A 21,477-nucleotide genomic window follows, 5' to 3' on the forward strand; every position below is an offset into this window, starting at 1 on the left:
GCGAGTTACGTGAAAAAAATCCAAAAAAGGTTTTTTTTAATTGGTCTAAGTGTTGAGGAATATTTTTGATAACTTCCTTCCATATCTTCTCTTCTCCACCTGCTGATAAGTTTATCAAATAGAAGCTCAGCGTGTTATTTCCTTTGAAAAAATTAAAGAAAATTTATTTATGGATTCTTTCTTAATTAATTGATATTATTAAATTATTTTATGCGAGCAAAATATATATGATATAATCCAACAAAAATCAATGTACCCCGTGTTATTTTATCGTATCGTGTGGATTTTACGATCGTATTGAATCGGTCAAAGGTGTCATAACAGGGTAGACATAATATTCGGATTCATATTCGCCCTTATTTATACTAACTTTTGATATAAATTTATGGTAAGGGTTATTCCCTCGGGTGTGAGTGACGTAATAACTTAGAAATAGGAAACAAAATGAATACATACAGAGGACTTAAATGTTTGTGGACAGTATGCTTTGTTTTTCACTATGCCCCGGGAAAATAAGGGTCATATCAACATTTAGGGTACGCTTGTGTACATTTTTACATATATCCACATAATGAAGGATACTTAATAGGAATTCGTTTAAAAAGGCGACACGTAGTAATTTCACATAATATTAATTGAATCATTCTGATGATAAATTTACAATAAGGTGCCTTAAGTACAGCACCCCTTAATTCAGAACGTTTTCAATTTTCAATGTTCCTTCAAAGTCCGTGGTTTTCTTGTCACTGTTTTTTAAATTTTACCACTCTCGATCAATCTCAGGACACTAATTACACAAACATGAAAATTTTACTATACGCCTTCATCACAGAAGTAATGCTAAAATATAAAACCAATAAACTGACAGGGCACAAGGTTTTAAAAGCTAACACCGACGTGCACTGAAACTGATAGACATAATTTTTTTTTTTTTTAATAATATGAACAAAGGATATAAAAAGCGCATGCAGGAATACAAAATATTTGAGAAAGAAGTCAAAAGTTATATTCATGATAGATTGAAATCACCGAACATTTTTTTTGTTATTTATATTTATAGTGAAAATATTTACAAATTAAAAATAAAATAAAACACATTATTTTAAGACATCACTCCCCATTATGCAGATAAGAATCGTTTTTTATTTTACGTAATGCGAAATATTAATATAAATATATGCCTGTGTCTCATTTTACATAAATAAATAAAATATTTTAATATTTTAAACAGTATGACAGGTGCGCAGTTTTCAAAAAAATTAAAGGTCATCAAGGTAAAATTAAAATTTGGAAAACACACCTAAACACAGTGGATACATATTGAGTCAATTGATTATGACTAGAAGAAAATTGAGTTTTTACTACTTGTTACTTTTTATAAGCACTTAATTTTGGCGTGACGCCGCTGAAGATGTAAAATGTAACCTTAAGTGATACGTGTCACCCTGACCCATGTTCTGAGACGTAAAGAGATCAATTTGCTTTTTATTGTTCGCGCCGATAAAGATTATCGTCTTAAAATCTCTGCCGATAAAATCCACGATCGCCAAAATTAATGGTTTAGTCCGAAAATGAAAAATTCGGGTGACGTTGAAAATCGAGAGATTGGATTATTTGGGCATATCTTTGCTTTAATAGCGAGACTGTGATAAGACGTTTTCTGATTTTGTAATTAAAATATTATGTTATGGAATTTTCGAGATCATACTAATCTGCATTATCAGGTTTTTTGAATTTCAGTTCTTTGACAAGTTAGCTTATACAAATACGAGTATATAAATACATGTATTCTAAAATAAAACTTATTCTTACTATTTTTCTTAGTGGTGGGGGTAAGTACTTTACAAGCTCATGACGTCACTGCAACGGATTGTGACAGGTCTCTGTGAATAGTTCTCGCCCTCAAAACCCAGGTCTATAAAGAGTATGGCTACTGTGTGGAAGGCGAGAGTTTACATTTTGCTAAATCTCCCCCTCCGAGCCCAGATTCGTAAAGTATCGGGCTATTAGTAGAACGCGAGCTCTTGAACATCCTCGAGGGATCCCCGAGGATGAGGCTCCTTTTACGATGTAAAGCATCACATTGACATATAATGTGTATAGGTGTTTCCTCATCTGCACTGCAGAACCTACATCAAGAAGTTTCGGAAAGGTTCATTCTAGAAAGGTGTTTGTTCAATCTGCAGTGCCCTGGGCGGGCTCTAGTGATAACCCTCAATTGATTTTGGCTGAGCTTTATTAGGCCCAAAGTAAAACTTTGCGGGTACCCTCTAAAAAATAACTTAGTGATTCACAAATCAACACAATAATTAAATTGATATATATTTAACCGATTTATTGAAGGCCAGTGAGTTTTGATATCTTACGAAGTCACCTATAAATTGTGCAATATTGAAATTACAATTTGCGATTTTAAAGGCTAATTTTTAAATGAAATAAATTAAACTAGTATCAATTAAAATATTGATAATAATCAAGGACTGTTAATTACCGAAACATTTTTATTTCATGACATTAAGTATTATTGAAAAAAATGTAAGAGCAAAAACCCTTTTTTATGTTCTGGTGGATGATGAATACGTTCTGTGTTTGAAACACAATCAGAACCCTGAACGAGTATACATAGACGATTTTATGGCTACTTAAGGTAAAGATTTAAAAAAGGAAATACAGTGAAGATATATCCGCCTCGCTGAGTAGTAGTTCGGGCTTTTGTCTACTATTTTCGAAGTTGAGTTATTATTGTTATTGTCTACTATTTTCGAAGTAGTTCATTATTTCTGGTCTGACACCTTCAGCGTAAGACTGATCACCATATCGTGTAATAAAAACGATCTTGAAACGCTGTGATTGCAATGCCAATGCAGTGCTCTGTGCACCACTGGGTGTAGATTGGGGAATTAATAGAAGAAATAAAATTATAATAAACGCCAAAAACCATTATTGTACCTTATGAATTTGAGTGAATAAATAAATATTTAAAAAAAAGTGTTTTTTTAAAAGTATCAAATACGATACCCAATGTTAAACCTATTTCCGTATGTTTTTTTTAAAAACAAGAGATAAATAAATGCATATACTTCGGAAAATAAATAAGCTGCAGTTTCTGTCATTTGCATCGTTGCATTTTAAAACAACACAACTCGATTTTTGTTAAAATTCAAGTGTCGGGTTTAGTAGGGCGCGTTTTTTTACCGTCGCTGACAGCGCGTCGCGACGCCGCGAGCTTTATAGCGATTGTTAACGGATAACGGGAACGGGGAACGAATAACGGGCACCGGGTAACGGATAACGACGTAACGGATTGCCCTGTACAACGGCGCGCACATTAATTACCCAGTGAACTTTAGCACTGAGTGATTTATTTTTGAATGAACAGTGTGAATTCGAAGCCATGTCATGCTAAACGGAGCGTTATTAGGTGTGAAGAGATGATGGGGTATTTAAGACCCACTTGTTATAGAGGCATTATCCGTGTCCGGACAGATGGTGAATACAGTTCTGAGTGTGAATAGAACTTTGACTCGTTGGATGCTCCTAGGAGGAAATTCTAAAAAAAGAAATCGAGTAGGTCCGCCGCGTAGACTAATGGTTGACGCGTTCGATTACCTGATTTCACGGATTAGATTCCAGACCAAGCCAACATGAAATATTTATTTTGAAAGTGCTTTTCCACTGGAATATTCTGTTTGTTTTTTTTTTTAAATGTATTTTTTTTTAAATGATATTTTTTGAACATGTCTTATTTTTCTTTGATTATTATTATTATTTTGAGGTGTAGGGATGACGTGCTGGCCTCCGTCTATGCATTCTCCTCCTCTCTTATAAATCTGCATACAGTTTATATGCTTTGAGGTAATTTTCGCTCCATTTCCTCTATGCGCTGCTGACAGATAGTCCCTTAGAACTCCATAACTGCTGTGGGTGGATGGCAAGCTGTAGCATAACCTCAATGCTTTGTTTTGCTGTCCCTAGACTGGCACCTAAATCATAAGACTGATCACCTTACGTTTGTGCAGAAGAATTTTTTATTTTCATTAATTATTATTAGTTATTTTTTGTTTTTTACACGAAATGTTGCAAATAAAAAATACGCCATCAGAAACAAAAAAAAACACAAAGGCATGGCTTGAGTGATGGTATACATTGAAAGAAACCATCAAAGGTTACTGGAAGAATACGATAGATACGAAAAATTAACGTAAATGTTTGTTAATTCAAAAAGATAAACAAGTAACTCAGCATTTTGTGTACCGACGCGCAACGAGTCTTATGCACCATCAGGTGAGGTTAAAGTCAGAATAATCAGCTTGCGCGCATGTAAACTCGTATAAAAGTAAAGGAAGCGAGATCTGCATGAAAATACATAGTGATATAATATTATGTCCTCTCTGTTTACCAGGAGCGAATTGTGATTTTACTTACAGGTAAGCTATACAAAAATATTATATATTTGTACCTACATGGAAGGTACATAATATAATGTAAGTAATATATACTATAAATTGATATTTTTCTATGTGATACAACAACTCTCATCCATGAAATCAACTCAAACGATGTAACTTAGTGATATATTACATGATATAGAAATATTAAAATTTGCCAAACACAAGAGCCAGACTCTTTGTTGGCAAGTTCAACCTTAAGTGTTCCATTTTTTACTGAATTTATTGTTTATTTATGCTAATAAAGGTTTTTATTAAAAATTAAAAAATAAATACTATCCATTACTTACGTAGGGGTAGGCAGATGGAATAGAGCGCCACACACGTAATCTTGGTATACATTCCTAGCTTCTTCCACATTCATACATCTTGTCATAGATGCCCTTTGGTTCTGTCTGCTTTTGACATGACCAGACTAAAGATTTCAGTTTATCTGATCATGCCACGTCTTCCTTGGTCGTCCTCGTCTCACGTTACAGTTAATTTTCGCCATATATATACTTGTTTTACCATTCTTTCATCGTCCATTTGTTTTTCATGACCAAACCATCTCAGAAACGCTTTCTTAATCTTATTAATTATACTCGACTCAAATTTACACTCCCGCCTGATTTCATCATTTGTAACCCTGTCATACATTGATTTCCCACACATTCGTCTAAGAGATCGCATTTTAACCGCGTTCACTCGGCTTTCATCCTTTCTCTGCCAGCACCATGTTTCATTTCCATACATAAGGACTAAAACTGCGTTGTGCACTGCCAGTTTAGCTTCGATTGACATATTAAAAATAAAATAATAAAAAAAAAACGTAAAAATACCCTTCTGTTGACTTTCTATTGAAATCGTATTTACTTGATAAAAATGCGTATATTTTTCAATGAAAACATATAATTACATGTTAACAATGAAGGAATATATGTTTAAAAAACAAATATTCACTATTTCGTTAAACAAAACGATTTTATTTTAAGACAATTGAAGATAACTATGTTAACTTTCTATTGTAATACGGGCTCTGGTACGAAAACTACTTTATCACATAAATTATTAATTAAATACGTTATGAAGTACAGTGTGTTCCAAAATAATGTTACTATTTCATCCTTCCCGGGCTATATTTCTCCGATTCTCTCTTGTAAATAATTAGCGGGAATTTGCATTTACGTCGTTCCATGTGTGCTGAATAATGTATCAAAGGGTAGCAACAAGTTTAATTCAGAAATGTTCCGGAACATTTTCAAGGAAACTGCACTAAATTTATTAGTTTTGAGCCATTTAGTTTTAAGTACAAGCGAAATGTTAAGCAAGCAGAAAATTTACGACCTAAGAACAAATGCTTACATTGTGAGAATGACAATTTTGCACTGGTATAAATTAGGTACATTTTCAAACTTTAAAAATTTACAACTTTTCTACTTATCTATTAATTTATTTAATATATACGCCCTGAACGCTTTGACATGACAGGTTCACAATGACAATTTAAGAGTTTCATTTCAAAAGTTAATATGAAGGTCTGGGTTGCAATTGTGAATCTTCTCTACTTCCTAGCGAGTGATTAAAAAAAAAAAACTTTTTTGCATTTAAAATTGGTATGCATTAGTTACAAATACACAAAAAACTATTACATATTCCACACAAAAAAATCCACAATGGTATGGCCCGTATGTGGGTTAACAAAAATGAGTGGTGATGTTAGAACACAATTCATTTGTCACTAAAAATAAGAAAATTATAGTAAAAGCATAAAATTAAGAATAGTCCAGAAACCGCATACGCACATCAAACAGAAGGCGACTAAAAACTCATAAATGAGTAGGTTTACGTTTTGACCCATTCGTTTCTTTGTAGACGTCGCTTAGTACGAAAATCCTGATTTGAATTCAACTATGCCGTGTTGTGTCCTTTGTGTAGAAATACTGCTAGAATCTTAAAGAAACGGGATGCAATCACATTTCATGTGTAATTATCAAATGAATGTGTATGTAACAAATGCATAACTTAAAAATTGAATTATTTTTCCATCTGTCAGATTGTCGAAGGAACAAAATAAACTTTTCGTTAGTGTTGCCAGGGTAGTAAATTTTTTTACCCTACTTTGCTCATCTAATGAGAGAAATTAAAAAAAAAAATTAAAAAAATAAAAATAAAATAATTAAAAAGTTGTGAATCCACTAAGGGAGATTAACATTTAACATTTTTAATATATATTTTTTTTAACGTATCCAAACTAGATCTCAGATTAAACAACTCTATTGTGGACATTTGACTGACATTATCTTTAAAACATCAAATATTATTTAACATGATATAAAAATATCCGTTTTACGTAAAATAAAAGTTGTTTTATATTTTAAGTTTAAAGTTCATTAATTCAATTACTCTTATTTAACGACCCTTTACTTATCTACTCTGTTGTGTCAATCAATGTTTCCGCGTGCACAATAAAATGTTAGAGAAGTTAACAGGTTGCTTTTTTTTACCTTACATTTGTGTTATAATTATATATTTTCTCATGAAAGTGCGACATAGTGGAGAAATATTATATTTTGCGATTCAAAAAGTATTCTTCTTCTTCTTCAGCCCTTCTCTCTACTGCTGGATAAAGGCCTTTTCCAAACGTCTCCATTCCTTCCTTTCACTTGCTTTCATCATACATGTTTTACCGGCTATAGAGGCAATGTCATCGACCCATCTTTTATGTGGCCTTTAAACACTTTTTTTTTTGCCAATGGTCCGCTTAATTATTCTGGGTGTCCACCTGCCATAATTTTGCCTCTAAAAAGTCTTAATTTTGGGGTATCCTTAAAATCGATCGACATACAACTGAAAATCAAGGTCGTATTTAAAAAATTATGAATAAATAAGTTTTTTTTAAATCCGATCACTGGCATTTCAAATCTCTGATCACTGCGACGTCCATCAATCGTATTGGAACCCTCCCCTCGATTCTCTATTGTTTTATGGCCCATAACGTTTGGCGGGAAATGGAAACCGATATCAGAGACAGCTGTTACGGCAGTATGGAAGAAAATATCTCGGAATACCATATTGACATCAGAACAAGCATTACAGTGAGTTCATACGTGACTTCTGGTGTTATTATGGCCCGACGCCATTTTACTATCAAGGAAAGAGAATTATATTTATATTAATAAGGTAAGGCATCTAGGAATACGGCCATGTGTTTGAGGTCCAGTTGCACGACAAAAACTGAAGTAAAAAAAAATTGTAGTCAAACAAATGTTACGTTTTCGTCAAAACGAATAAACGAGTATGCACCAAGGTAGCGATTACAAACGTTATCTTCATCGATGGTAATTCGAGTGGAGATGGTATAAAATAAAATCGATATTTAGGTACGGAAATGTGTAGTATATATGTATGTACGTGTGTGTATGTGTATGTATGTGTATGTATGTGTGTATGTATGCACATATATAAATATGTATTTATTTATTTATTTTATTTGGGAAATCAACAGTTCTACATACATATTTTTTTATATTCATAAATTTCATAAAAAAAGTATAAGTTTTTAAAATTCATAAACAGTGCATACATTTTACCCATTTGGCTTGATCCAGTCATCATACTTGTTTTACCATTCTTTCGTCGTCCATTCGTTCTACGTAACTAGACCACCTCAGAGACCCTTTCTTAATCTTATCAATTATACTTGACTCAGATTTACAATCTCGCCTGATTTCATCATTCGTCAACCTGTCATACATTGATTTCCCACACATTCGTCTAAGTGATCGCATTTCAACCGCGTTCACTCGGCTTTCATCCTTCTTCTGCCAGTTCCATGTTTCACTTCTATACATAAGTGTTGGGACTAAAACTCCGTTGTTTTTTATGAATATATTTTTGTTTTTAATTGTTTATTATGTTAATTAAAATTAGGTTAACTGGATTAATTACGTTTTTTTATTTTTTTATTATTATTATGTTAACTTTGTAAATAGCTAATCTTAGGCATGTTTCACATATTGTAAAATGTTTACCTCGGCATGGGACACCCCAGTGAGGGAACATTATTCTGTATAAAAAAAAAGAATACGAACAATGTAAAAGTATAAATAAATAAATATGGCGAAAATGAACGGCAACGTGAGACGAGGACGACCAAGGAAGACGCGGCATGATCAGATAAACCAAAATCTTAAGTCTGGTCATGTCAAAAGCAGACAGAACCGAAGACCATGGTATTAGTAGTAGTAGTAGTAGGAATATAGAAGTCTAAGCTTTTATAAGGCGTATGATCTGTCATTGGCTAATTTAGGGGGACATTTTACACATCATGTAACATTTACCATTGTAACATTCAACAACCACGTAACTTCAGAAATCGTATTGGTAATAAAATCGGCGAAACTAGGGTGTTATACATATTTATTTATTTGTTTTACAGTTTTAAAATGCACATAGGTTCTTCGTTTCTGGTCCCGACAAGCTAGTAAATTCCTGTGTTTAGGAAGGATATTCCTTTTAGAAGTATTTTTTTTTCATTTCGTTAGATGCTTAAAAGAATTCAAATAATAAAAATAGTATCAAAAAATTCGAAATGCATTTAAATCATAAAACATACCGATTATAATAAAAATTGCAGCATGAATATAAATTTAAAAATATACTTTTAACAATTAAAAAATAAAACATAAATACAAATTAGAAAACTTAGAGGCAATAATAAAAATAAATTAGAAAATATATCACTATGAATTAGAAAATGAAACATTAATGCAAATTAGAAAACATACCGATAATGGTTAAAACTGAAGCATAAATATTAATTAGAAAATATTATATTAAACATTTAAAAAATAAAACAAATGTGAATAAGAAAATATACCGATAATAATAAAAATCAATTATCACAAATATAAATTAAAAAACATAAAAAGAATATTTAACTAAAAAAAATAAGGATTTGTTTGACAATTAAAAGCAACACTCTTTTAGTTATAAAAATAATTTACAGGATATGAAAAGGTTTATTCCTTATCCACTAGCTCACCATTTTCTTCTAAACATTATAACTGACGGACGCTTTTATGCCAGGGTCCATGTTAAAAACCCTGGGGTCCAATACTGCAAAATGCCTCTAAAAAAGGCAGTTCTTTTTGAAGTACCTCAAAGTGAATACTTATTACGTATCTTGTTTTAATATTCTGTTGTGTTATATTTTTAACTGAAGACCAGAAATTTGTTAGAACTTCTCTTACATACATTTGTATGACATTTGGTAAATTTTTTATTTCAAATAGATAACAGAAGTGGGTCGATGGCAGTTTTAGCATTATTTTAAATATTGTTTTTTGGAGAATGGCAAATGGATTTAAAATTGCCTCCAAACAACCACCCCATCCAATTACTCCATTGACGCAACCGGCCTGTTTCAACGGATTTATGGCGTTGACGCCTTCCGATAGTCGGATGTAATTATCGTGTGGATAAACCTGATGTCTATCCCTGTCCTAACTTGCTAAGAACATCCACATCGTTACATGATTTCTTAAACAACAAGTAAAAATAACGTTTGCTTTTTACTTCTTTTTTTCACATCTGATTTTAAGCGGAGCATGTGGACATCATCAAACACCTTCAAGAGACCTTATCGCCAGCCAGCACTCTCGTTTTTTCCCACTTCGATCCCGCATCTCGTATTTCCGTTGAATAAATCCGAAAGATCGACATCGACGACTGCGTCCGTTTTCGGACTTTAATGTTAGTTATGAAATTAAATTACCTTGTGCCTAATATTCTTGTAATGTACATTTCTTTTCTCTAACCTCGGAAGTTTGGTGTTTCGAGCTTTGGTAAGGTGTCAAGATTCACACCTATACAGGAGTCGCAAAATATTTTTTAGTCTACACTGACTTTGAAGCTTGCAGAATTTTTTACAAGCACTACTACTACTACTACTTATTCTAGATTACGCTGATGTTTCCACGACTGATTTAGGGTGTGAATTACTCGATAAACTTGAACGACTTCAGAACACATGCATAAGGTATATTTATTGGTCCTAGAAAATATAACCACATATCTAATTATCGAAGGCAACTGAGATGGTTTTAAATTATACAGCGAAGAGACTATCACTCCCTTTTACTTCTGTACACTGTATTTCATAGTTCTAACGCACCTTTATACCTCAGTAAAAAAATTCAACGCTTATCAGTTCATGGTCACCTCTTCGTTCTAATTCTCAAAGCACACTTTCAATTCAAATCCACAATCCCCTTTCTTCTCTAACCCATATAGTGTCCATACGGCTCGACTGTGGAATCATCTCCCATACAATATCAAAGATGTCTCTACTGTATCTTTATTTAAATCACGTCTAAAAAAATATCTTCTTTCTTTTCCTAAATCCATCCTCCTTTCTTTTTTTCTTTTTTATTCATTTTTTTCCATTGAGTACTAGTATTAATTTAAAGAATTTTATAGACAAATATTATTATTATTTTTTTTTTTTAAATTTCATTTTCTTTTTAAAAATGATGACATGATATAAATAACACTTTTATTTTATTGGATGGTTGGAAGAAATTGCAATTTGTCAATAAGCTTGCCAAATACAACTTATAAAACTACTGACACTATGCAAGAGTTTAATAATTGGCATTTCCTTTTTAAACGATTATATACAAGAGTTTATTTATTTTATTTTTTCTATTTTTTTATTTTTTTATTTATTTTTCTTTTTTAAATTCTAAACAATTTTTTTAATTCCCGCCAAACTGCTCCAGTTCCAGACAACACGCATCGTGGTAAAAAGTTTTCAAATAAAAAAAACGTTTTAATATGTATATCTAAAACAATCTAATTACTTAGCATGATTTTCCAAAAATATTTACTTAAGAGTTGTAACTTACCGAATGATCCTCGTCGGTTAGGGACCTATTGTTAGTCCCTTTCTTGTTAATTCTATGCCTCATGGGAATCGAAGTATCGCTGATCACCCCCTGAAAGGAAGACAAAGGGCCATCAAAATGCGAAAAAAATCAAAGTGCCTCGTCATCCCTTGAAACACGTCAAAGTAAGATATAACTTGAGTTTTTCTATTGACATTTCTTGGTGGAAGTGCATTTTAATAATAATAAAAATAAAAATATGTATACAGTTTTGTTCACTTTTATTTATATTTACACACTGGTCTGACGATGCCAGTCACGACGAAATCCGGTCACTGGTAAAAATTATAAATATATATAGTTTTATTATTATAATAAAAATTAAGCTGATATTCATTTGTTTCTTTTTTGGGTAACACCGTGTCTGTTGGATTTGTTCCGACGTTTCGGCTACCATTGCAGTTTACCTTCAGTTTACCCTGAAGATGGCTCCTGCAATGGTAGCCAAAACGTCGTAAGAAATCCAACAGACACGGTATCACCCAAAAAAGAAACAAATTGAAAACGGTGACCGTGAAAACCTTCGCACCTATTAAGGCTGGTATTGTTCTATTGATTATGACCTTTCCATCAGAATCGGAATCTGAACAAGTCTTGAAGAAGTGTTTTTTACTTGATGGCTACATCATCATTATACCCATCTGCATACGATGGTGCAAAGGGCACTGCATTTGAACACCAAATTCAGCGTATCTTGATCATAAAAAAATATATACTCAAATGTATTTCTAGTAAATGTCCATTAGATTGGACCGATGATTTATGAAGTTTTTTATTGTTTTAGACATAAAAGTGAAAGAGGTCTAAAAAGTTGCATTTTGGATCACATTAAACGTAACAATTATTTAAAAAAATATTATATACTACTTTTGGCCCTCAATCGAGGTTTGAAGTTTATCACTGTCGGAACATTTTGTTAATTATCTATATTGATAAAATTATTTTCATGTTAGTTAAGATATAAATTAATCACATTACTAATTCGAACACGTTTTAAAACGACCGAAATGCAAAAAGTTTACACTCCGCGGAACTGATTCCGTTGAGCGCCTGGCTAATATTGACGACAATAATGACTCATTAAAACAATGCTACCCATTTATTACAAAACAAAGTGCGACTCACGCCCTTACATACTTATTAAATAAGATTTAATGCACATTATGAAATTTCGTTAGACTGATTTTCTTACTTAAATACGAAATGACAGCTGGTTTAGCGCAAAAATCGAATTTTTCAAAAACTTCAAGCTCTAGTAGAGGGCCAAAAATAGAATCGATTTTTTTGTTGGTATTTTGGCATTCCGAGTAATTCAAAAATAAACTTTTAAGACCCCTTTCATTTCAAAATTCAGGAAAAAAAAATATCGGCCTACTTTAATGTCCATATACTCCTTATTTTCACAAAATTAATGGTTTGGGTAGGTAGGAAGAAATTGCCTAAGGCAATATGAGGGTATGAGAAGCAAACTAAGGAAATCTCCATTGAAGGAGTTGCTGAGATATTTGCGAAATACGTTGAAAAAAGAGTTGTGAGATTTCTAACTATGCTTCACCGGCTCAATGGAGAATGCTAAGTTTGCGGCGTCAAGTATAATTGAAATTTGTTTTTGCAAGATTTAGAGACGGCTTTGAATGACGCTATTATTTAGGTAGGTAGGTTTTTTAGAAAAACAGAGTAGCCATCGAGTCAAAAACACTCGTCAACGCTTCGGGTTCTATTTTACACACATAACTGTATTCCTCATCATGGACACACGGCGAAGAAAATCAAGTGGAGATAATTTCATCTCGTGGTGTAGCGATTAGTGTCTCCGTGATTAATAAATGAACAAGATGCATAGCATTTGGTTTATCAAACCAATGTCCTCTGCACCATTAGGTGTGGATAAAAATGTAATGGTGGTGATAGCAAAAATTATACTATAAGAATAATGATATTTGATTAGGTATGACCATAGTAGTAACAGTAAAAATATTTTTAAAATCATGGTAGAACAAACTGATGCAATTTTTGGCAAATGGCAGATCATCGACGGTAAAACACGGCAAAACAATTCAATAAAAACGTTTCCATAAATAAATATAATATTTAAAAAGCCGTGAAAATATGTGAGAATGAATTCAAGCTTTAACGCATTTAAAAATTTTTGAAATTGTCGGTACTACGTCTGATTTCTTTATTTCTAAACATCATTGCGCACAGATACAAAATGATTTTATAACAATAGAATCCTGTTGTGTTTTTTGCAACTCGGATTATGAGAACTTCGAATTCCGTACGGCAAAAACCATGTGGTAAGATCGTCAGTTTATCAAACGCCATGTTTTTTCTGGGCGTTCGTAATCTGTAATTAAAAATAAGATAAAAACGTCTGTCAGCAACGATGAATTATTTATAGCCAGACATTAAGTTTATTATTCCTTTTCTGCATTTCATTTTATATCTTTTGAAAGTCGTGTAGTAGTTATAAGTGTTTCGAGTTAGATGAAACGAGAATGATTATATTCTAATGTAGTTATATCGAACTAAATCTTTGCATTGGTTGTAAAATATTCGTACGTTGATTGGAAATTAAAGGTGCTTAACTTAAATGGAGTGACGTGTACTTGTGTCTTATCCCACATTTATCTTAATACTAGCTTTAACTCTTAAAATACTGTGCTAAATATCCCTTTGCGCGCGGTGATGTAACATCGTGTAATTTTTAATAACATCTCGAATAGCATATAACTTTTGAAAACTAAATTTCACTCTTAGAGATGTATAAACTCTAAGATTCCACTAAGCTTTTTTTGTGACAACCATTTATTACGAGCATAACAAACCACTGAACAACGCGACGAAAATTTCGTCGCGATCGAAGAACAACGACGGACGTTGTGAAAACTGTGTCATTAACTTTCTTTTCGATCGATCTTGAAAAGGTTTTTTATTAGAGGTTTGAAAAAATATGTTTGATAACACAAAATTAAGAAGTATCAAATAATATACTTTTGTACTTGTCAAGTTGTGACATAAAGTGTCAAAAATAATATTAAATCGCTCTTACACAAAATTGAATAAAATCACATGTGTCGTTGTTCTACGACCTTGACGATTATTTCATTATTTATTGTGTATGCAGACGATTGGAAGAATTCCATTTATAATTTGGTAATGTTATAATTAAAATAATAATAATGTAATTATAATAATTAAAATGAAATATTATTATAAAATCTTAATGTATTTTTACCTTAGTTGACATTAAACATTAATGAAACCTGTGTAAAACACCAATGCAGGGTTTCAACAATGATTTTCAAAGTAAACCTGTATAAATGAAATCAATAGTTTTATAAAAATTATATTAATTTTAAAGTCATACCCTTACAAATCTTTTTAAATAATGGAAGGTTTTTCCCCAATATAACCAAAATATTCATCTAATAAACTCAGTATACCCTTATTTAATTTTAATTACGCTACTTATTTTAGCTTGTATAGTAATTCACAAACATAATAAAGTAATTATTTTTAGTATATAAGGAAACTTATATACTAAAAATATTTAAGTTAGTTTGTTTAAAAATGTCCTAACAAGACGAAACGCGTCACAATATACCCTTTGTATATTTTATAAAAAATTCAATAGAATTATAATCCAATAAATTTGTTTTATTTTGGATACATTACCAAATTGATTATTTCATTATTTTTTCAAATATGTGGATCAAGTTGTGTTTCATTTGTTACCAAACAATCTAAGAAATGGTACCACCAAAAGCGACAAGGGCAAAATAAGAGACTGGCTATTCAATCAGGAGTTTATATTAAAATAAAATAAAATATTTGTAAATATATACAGGGCAGGAATATAAATATGTAATAGAGACATGGATATTTATATATGCGTATATATATGTTCATATATATGTATGTGTATGTTTATATATGTGTGTCTGGATATGTATGTGTGCATGTACGGGTAAAGATATAGATATGGATAAAGATATGGAAATAGATAAAGATATAGATATAGATATTAATATAGATATGTAAAGAAGTAAAAAATTGTCGGCCTCGTGGTGTAATGGTCAGCGGATTTGCCTACCATGCAAGAGGTCTCGAGTTCGATTCCCGACATGGTTGATATGAAATATTTATTTTAAGGGGTGTTTTCACACTGGAACATTTCGTAGTCCCTGGACTGGTACCTGAAGCGTAAGACCAGTCATCTTACTTTCATGTAACGAAAATGTTTAAGATACGCTGCTGTTGGTGTACCAATGCAGTGCCCTATGCACCATAAGTGCGGAAAGGGAATAATGTTGATGATGAAAGAAATAAGGTTTTTTTAAAAAAGGCTTTGTGCCTATTAATTATGTACACACTTCTGTTTTAAATTTTCGTATTCCGGTTTTATATTTACTTTTTATCTTATAATTGTGATAGCATACACTTTTACCTTTTTTTAAAAATATTATTTGAAAACATAAATTATTTGTATATTTTTTTTGCTCTTATATATAAGTTAGTAGTAATTATTATTTTACAACTATGTAGTGTTAGCATATGTTTTCATGTAAAGGATCTTTACCGACAAGCCATATTAATTGGCTTGGTGAGTCCTGTAAAAAAATATGTTTTCAAAAAAAAAAGTATTGTACGCAAATAATAAATAAATTAAAAATATTAAGAATTAAAAAAAAAACATTTTTTTCGGGTTTTTCAACAGAAAGTATCCATCGAGTCGAAAACACTCGTCTAGGTTTATGGTTTGTAGATATAAAACTGTAAAAAGTTACCAATACTACCAACCTAATCAAGATTGCGTACCTGAGTACACAAAATGTACGCTTATTTTTACACTTATTTTACTGGTAGTTTGTATTAGATAAATGTTCCCACGATTGGATTGATACAATAAAACGATCTTTTTTATAACAGAACCAATCGAGATCACGTTTTATGTCAGAACTATTGGTTTTTTTATTTCGTACTTTCTTCACAGATCTTCTCAATGAGGAAGTTCAGTGCTACGGGAGATTGTACAACAAAGATGTGAACGATACTGAACAACTGTGGGTGGCTTCAGCCAGACGACAGAATTTGATCCAGGATACGGCTCTACCTAATGTAGGGAGTACCGCTTTACCCACCGTTAAACTAGTGCTGCACGATGATTGGTTATCTAGCTTTCATATACCAGAATTCCAATCGTCTATGCGCTTAGTAGCTGCAAGACGTGTTGTAATCTTACTCCTTTTTATTATTCATATTGTTTTTTTTTTTTTTAGTTTCATTAATACACTAAATTTATTTGTCAATTTTTAAAATGTGTAAATGGGAGCTAAATTTCTAACTGTCTATGCGCTCTGTAGCTGCAAGACGTCCTGTAATCTAGCTCCTATCTGTTATAATTTTTTATTGATCTTAATTGAAAACGAGGAACTAGAATCCCAACCGTCCATGCGCTCTGTAGCTGCAAGACGTACTGGGATATTTATTAATTGTACAGCGCCCTTGAGGTGATTTTCACAAAAATGGCGCTATATAAATTATCCAACTATATATATATAAACTACTGGGAGTTTTACTCAATTCTGACCTATCTCTTGACGCTCAAATTAGTAGAACGATAAGTTCATGCTTCTACCAGCTGAGACAAATTATATGCATACGCAAAAATTTGCCGGTTGAATAAATGCGTTTGTAGTGTCTAGGGTCGATTATTGTAATGGTATCTATGCAGGTCTACCAATGAACAAAATGACTCGCCTACAATTTGTATTGAATGCCGTAGTGAGACCTATTTTCGGAATCTCTAAGTTCAGTCATATCACTCCACTACTTCGGGAACTACACTGGCTACGTTTTCCACAGAGGGTCGAATACAAACTCTGTTGGCTTATGTATAAGTCACTGCACAACTCGGCTCCGGAAAATCTAAGGGAACTATGAATTCCAGATGAACTAGCTGACAGGCGTCTCACGCTTAGATCAGCTACGTCTACGGCGAGAGGAAAAGTTATTATACCTCTACGCAAACAGCGCACTAAATTTGGTGAACGCGCATTTGCGGTCGCAGGCCCTATGGCATGGAATGCTCTCCCAGCAGAGGTGCGAGTTCTGCACTTGTTCTCTAAATGATTTGAATAAATCCGTAGCACGTGACAACAAAATAAATTATTTTAATTGAATTACAAATTTAAAAGCTTTAATTAAATTAACTTAACAATAGAATCACCATGTAAAGCGCCCTTGAGGTATTTTATTACGAAAATGGCGCTGTATAAGTTATCCATAATAAATAAATAAATAATAAAGATGTTTTTTTAAACGCGGTAAAAATTAGAGCATTTCATTGAACGGCGAAGTATCTCGAAAATGTATGAAAAAAATAGTCAAAATGAACTACGTTGAAACGTCACAGGTTCAGGTAAATTCTGGTAATTTATTGAGGAAGTTCAGCCATATTTAAAAAAAAATAAAAATATTAAAATTTTTGTTTTTTTACAATAAACATAAGAGGTTAAACAGAGTATTAAAGAAATAAGCATAATTACATAGCAATGAAATACATATTAATAGTAAAAATGTTAACAAAAAAAAAATGTTTACTATTTTTACTGTTAATTTGTATTTCATTGCTATGTAATTATGCTTAATTTTTTTTATACAAAAATCCCACAAAGGCATAGCCTGTTTGTGGGTATTCAAGAAAATGTTAATAAATTTTTCTTCCTATAATAAATAATGGACAGTTATAATATTTTTGTGTAACATAAGAAAGAGAAAATAAAATATTCTGTAAAAGATTACATGGTATTTTTTTTTTATAACTAAAAAAGGAAATAAAAAATATTTAATAAAAACATTAAAATATTCCTTATTATTAAAGGGCAACAAAATATATCATAGAAAAAAAGAGTTCGTATCTTTAGTTTAAATCCAGGATAGTGCGTGTTTTTTAAAAGAAGGAAAATTTTGAAAGTTTGGAATCAATGAAATATTATCAGTAAAAAAAGAATTAAAAACTTTTGGGTCTATAAAATATGCATGTCTCTGTGCGAGCCTCTAACGTATTTCTAACACACGATTCCTTCTTTGACTTGATCTATTTTAATTGCTTGTAAATAAATTTTGGTTCTAAAATATTCATTTTAAGCATTGATAACAAAAAAATGGAAGAATAGATATAAAAAAAGTATTGTTGCCCGCGGTAAAGATTAGAGCATTCAATTGTACTGAAAAGTATCTTGAAAATGTATGACTAGCACAATAAAAATGATTTTATTACAAACGAACTACTTTGAAAGACATCACAAGTTCTTCCAAATTAATCGATCCGAGTTGTAATAGATTTTCGGTTTACGGTAAGTCATCTGACCAATTAGCAGAACTCATCGATAAGAAGGAGAAGAGAACTTGAGACGTCCCACGCGGAGTAATTTCAAACACACTTTAAAATTTAAAAAATCATAGCGCTGATAACAAAATACATAAAAACTCATTATCAACTCATTAGTTAACCTGAAACACTTTGTTAATGATCCTTAAGACAAAAATAATTTAGTTTAATTTGCCATCAAATAATTTTGAATTCTCTATCCTTACCTCTGTTTTGTATAAATACATTGAATTTCTTAATAAAGATACCAGTCTCGAAGATGTCACAAAAGCAATACCAGTCACTCGATATTCCACATTTGTGTATCAAAGTATCACTCGTCTTTTATTTATATAATATATGCTCATGTGTCTGTGTTAACTAATTGCTCGTCCCATCGCAACACAGGACTTTTAGTCCCATGGAGTTGGGACTCATGTCTCAAATAATGTGCTATAAACTAATGTATGTAAATAAATAAATAAAAATCAAATTTAAAAATGTGACCCAAGGGGACCCCAAGCATGGCGGGTGAATGTGCCAACCACTACACTACAAGGCGGACTTATCTCCATTCGATTTCTTTTTTTCAGAATTTTCAGCTGAGAGCCATGGAGTCGAAAGCACTCGTCCAAGGTTCTGGTTCTATTTCACATTTACGACTTTTTTCTTCATCCGCCTGGATACAGAAATAACTTCACACTTTTTTTGACTTCGTGGGTTTAAACAGAGGCATAGGTAACGCCAATTTCAAAAGTGTAAAAAAGTGACCGACACTGCATACGTAAAAAATCCCAGACAATTACTTTGTAATCGTTTCGTTTGACTTTTTATGTACTTTTTTCTCCGTGGCGTCGGATATCTTCATAAGATCGGTACTTCCATAGCGATGTCGGATTATTATTAATATCTAAAGGAAATGTATCTTCTCAATCACTGACTGACACGATCTCGTGAATAGGATTTTTTCTCGGAATTCGATGTACTATAAGTAATTATTTGAAATATGATTAGTTACGCTGTTCGCCGGCTAACCTATCGAAATTCGAAACCGTATGAAATTTCATTACGTTCAAATGCACTTAAATACGCATTTGAAATAAAGGAAAAACGTATTTACTTATTTATTTTCATTACTTTTCACTGCCATGAATGAATAAATCTGTGAATTATTTTGAAAATAAAACTTCGTTACTAGTTTTATACAATTTTTATTATTTTTCACAAACAATATTCTGTATTAACTATATTAGTTTAACATTACCCATCGATGGGAGGAGTACTTTCTCGAAACTGTAGTGGTGTTATTATAAAAGAGTTAATATTTTGTAACACGAATAAAAAAGTTTTATCGTCATAAAAAAAAATAATGAAGTATTACGAAGTGAATTTCGATTCAAAGAATAAGAATTTATCCGTGTCTCAGAGAAATAAATAATACAGTAATTTGTGAAAAATAGAACCGCAACCCTGATCAAGTGTCTTCGACTCGATGAATACTCTTGGAAATAATCCTAAAAAAATCGAGTGGAGATTAGCCAAGATTGCATTGCTCGGTGTATGCTTGAGGTGTGATTTAATTTCTTACAAAGTAAACATACTTGTATACATATTATATTTTGAGTTTGTCCAAATGTTTGTAGACAAAATACTGGATTTCACCCCCTAGGGAGTTATTAAGATTGTGGGGTTCATAGTCCATAATCGATGACACAAACATGTGTTAGATTAGTTCACCGAAAGGAAATATGGAAGTATATGGAGAATATGTTCAGGCATTTAAGAGGTTTATAACCTGTTATTGGCTGGTTTAAGTGGTCACTTTACACGATGTGTAACATTTGCCATTTTATATATGTTTGAACATCTATTCTTCGATTTTTTGATCTGTTGGTTTCGGTGAAGTAAAAAAGCTGAAACCTTGATTGTTGTGAAGAGATTCATCTGATTAATTTACATACCAGGCAAAGCCTGAAAACAATTTTCCCGTTTTTATACCTATTCTTGGATCAGTATATTTAGTTACAATATTTTAAGTGTGTCCAATAAAAAAAATACAATAAAAGATTATAATATAATTATACATAAAGACACGAGGATATTTGTGTGGGGACCAGAGAGTGAAGGACGAGAATGTGTTGTCTATGCGCACAGTGCAAAATGAACCTATATTGCCCCAACCCCAATTGTTTATTTACTCATTCCGTGAAGTTAAATTCAATTATTACTATTTTTACATAAATCACAAACTGAAGTCAACACTACTCCACAAACTGGTGACCCCGACGTGATGAAATGCCGTGGTTTCAGAAATAAAACAAAGAATACTATGTTGTAGATCGGAATGCTGGTGGCGTCAGAAAAGGCGAGTGACGTGTTGCGTGGTCTTATAAAGGTCCACTGGGCACTGCGCGCATAGACAACAACACATTCTCGTCCCTCACTCTCTGGTCCCCATATAAGCATGAAATTAACAGTTCAGTTCTAGACGAAATTTTTTAATTATTTTAATGAAAGTCTATAATATGAAAATTGGCAGTTATAATATCGTTCAAAACCATAAAGTTTCTTCTTATAAACACGGTATCAAATATAAATTACAAACAACATTTTATTTATTTATACTTTTACAATGTTTGTATTCTTTTTTTGATACAGAATAATTTTCCCTCACTGGGGTATCCTGTGCCGAGGGAAACATTTTACAACAATGAAAACATGCCTT

At 32.0% G+C, this 21,477-nt stretch overlaps 1 protein-coding gene across 3 annotated transcripts in view; it reads right to left on the reverse strand.

Moving 5' to 3' along the window:
* pxb (putative Hedgehog signaling attenuator pxb) overlaps positions 1 to 21,477 on the reverse strand; it is a 630,755-nt gene that overhangs the window by 348,199 nt on the left and 261,079 nt on the right. For 2 of the 3 annotated variants that reach the window (XM_088242536.1, XM_088242535.1), the window contains exon 4: positions 11,339 to 11,428. The gene's annotated coding sequence lies outside the window, so the exon portion shown is untranslated. The remainder of the gene's footprint in view (positions 1 to 11,338; positions 11,429 to 21,477) is intronic. The other variant, XM_088242538.1, reaches the window with a different exon arrangement.

Source organism: Micrasema longulum, unplaced genomic scaffold (assembly GCF_059751315.1).
Source record: "Micrasema longulum isolate JH-2025_06_02 unplaced genomic scaffold, ASM5975131v1 h1tg000141l, whole genome shotgun sequence".
NCBI lineage: Eukaryota > Metazoa > Arthropoda > Insecta > Trichoptera > Brachycentridae > Micrasema > Micrasema longulum.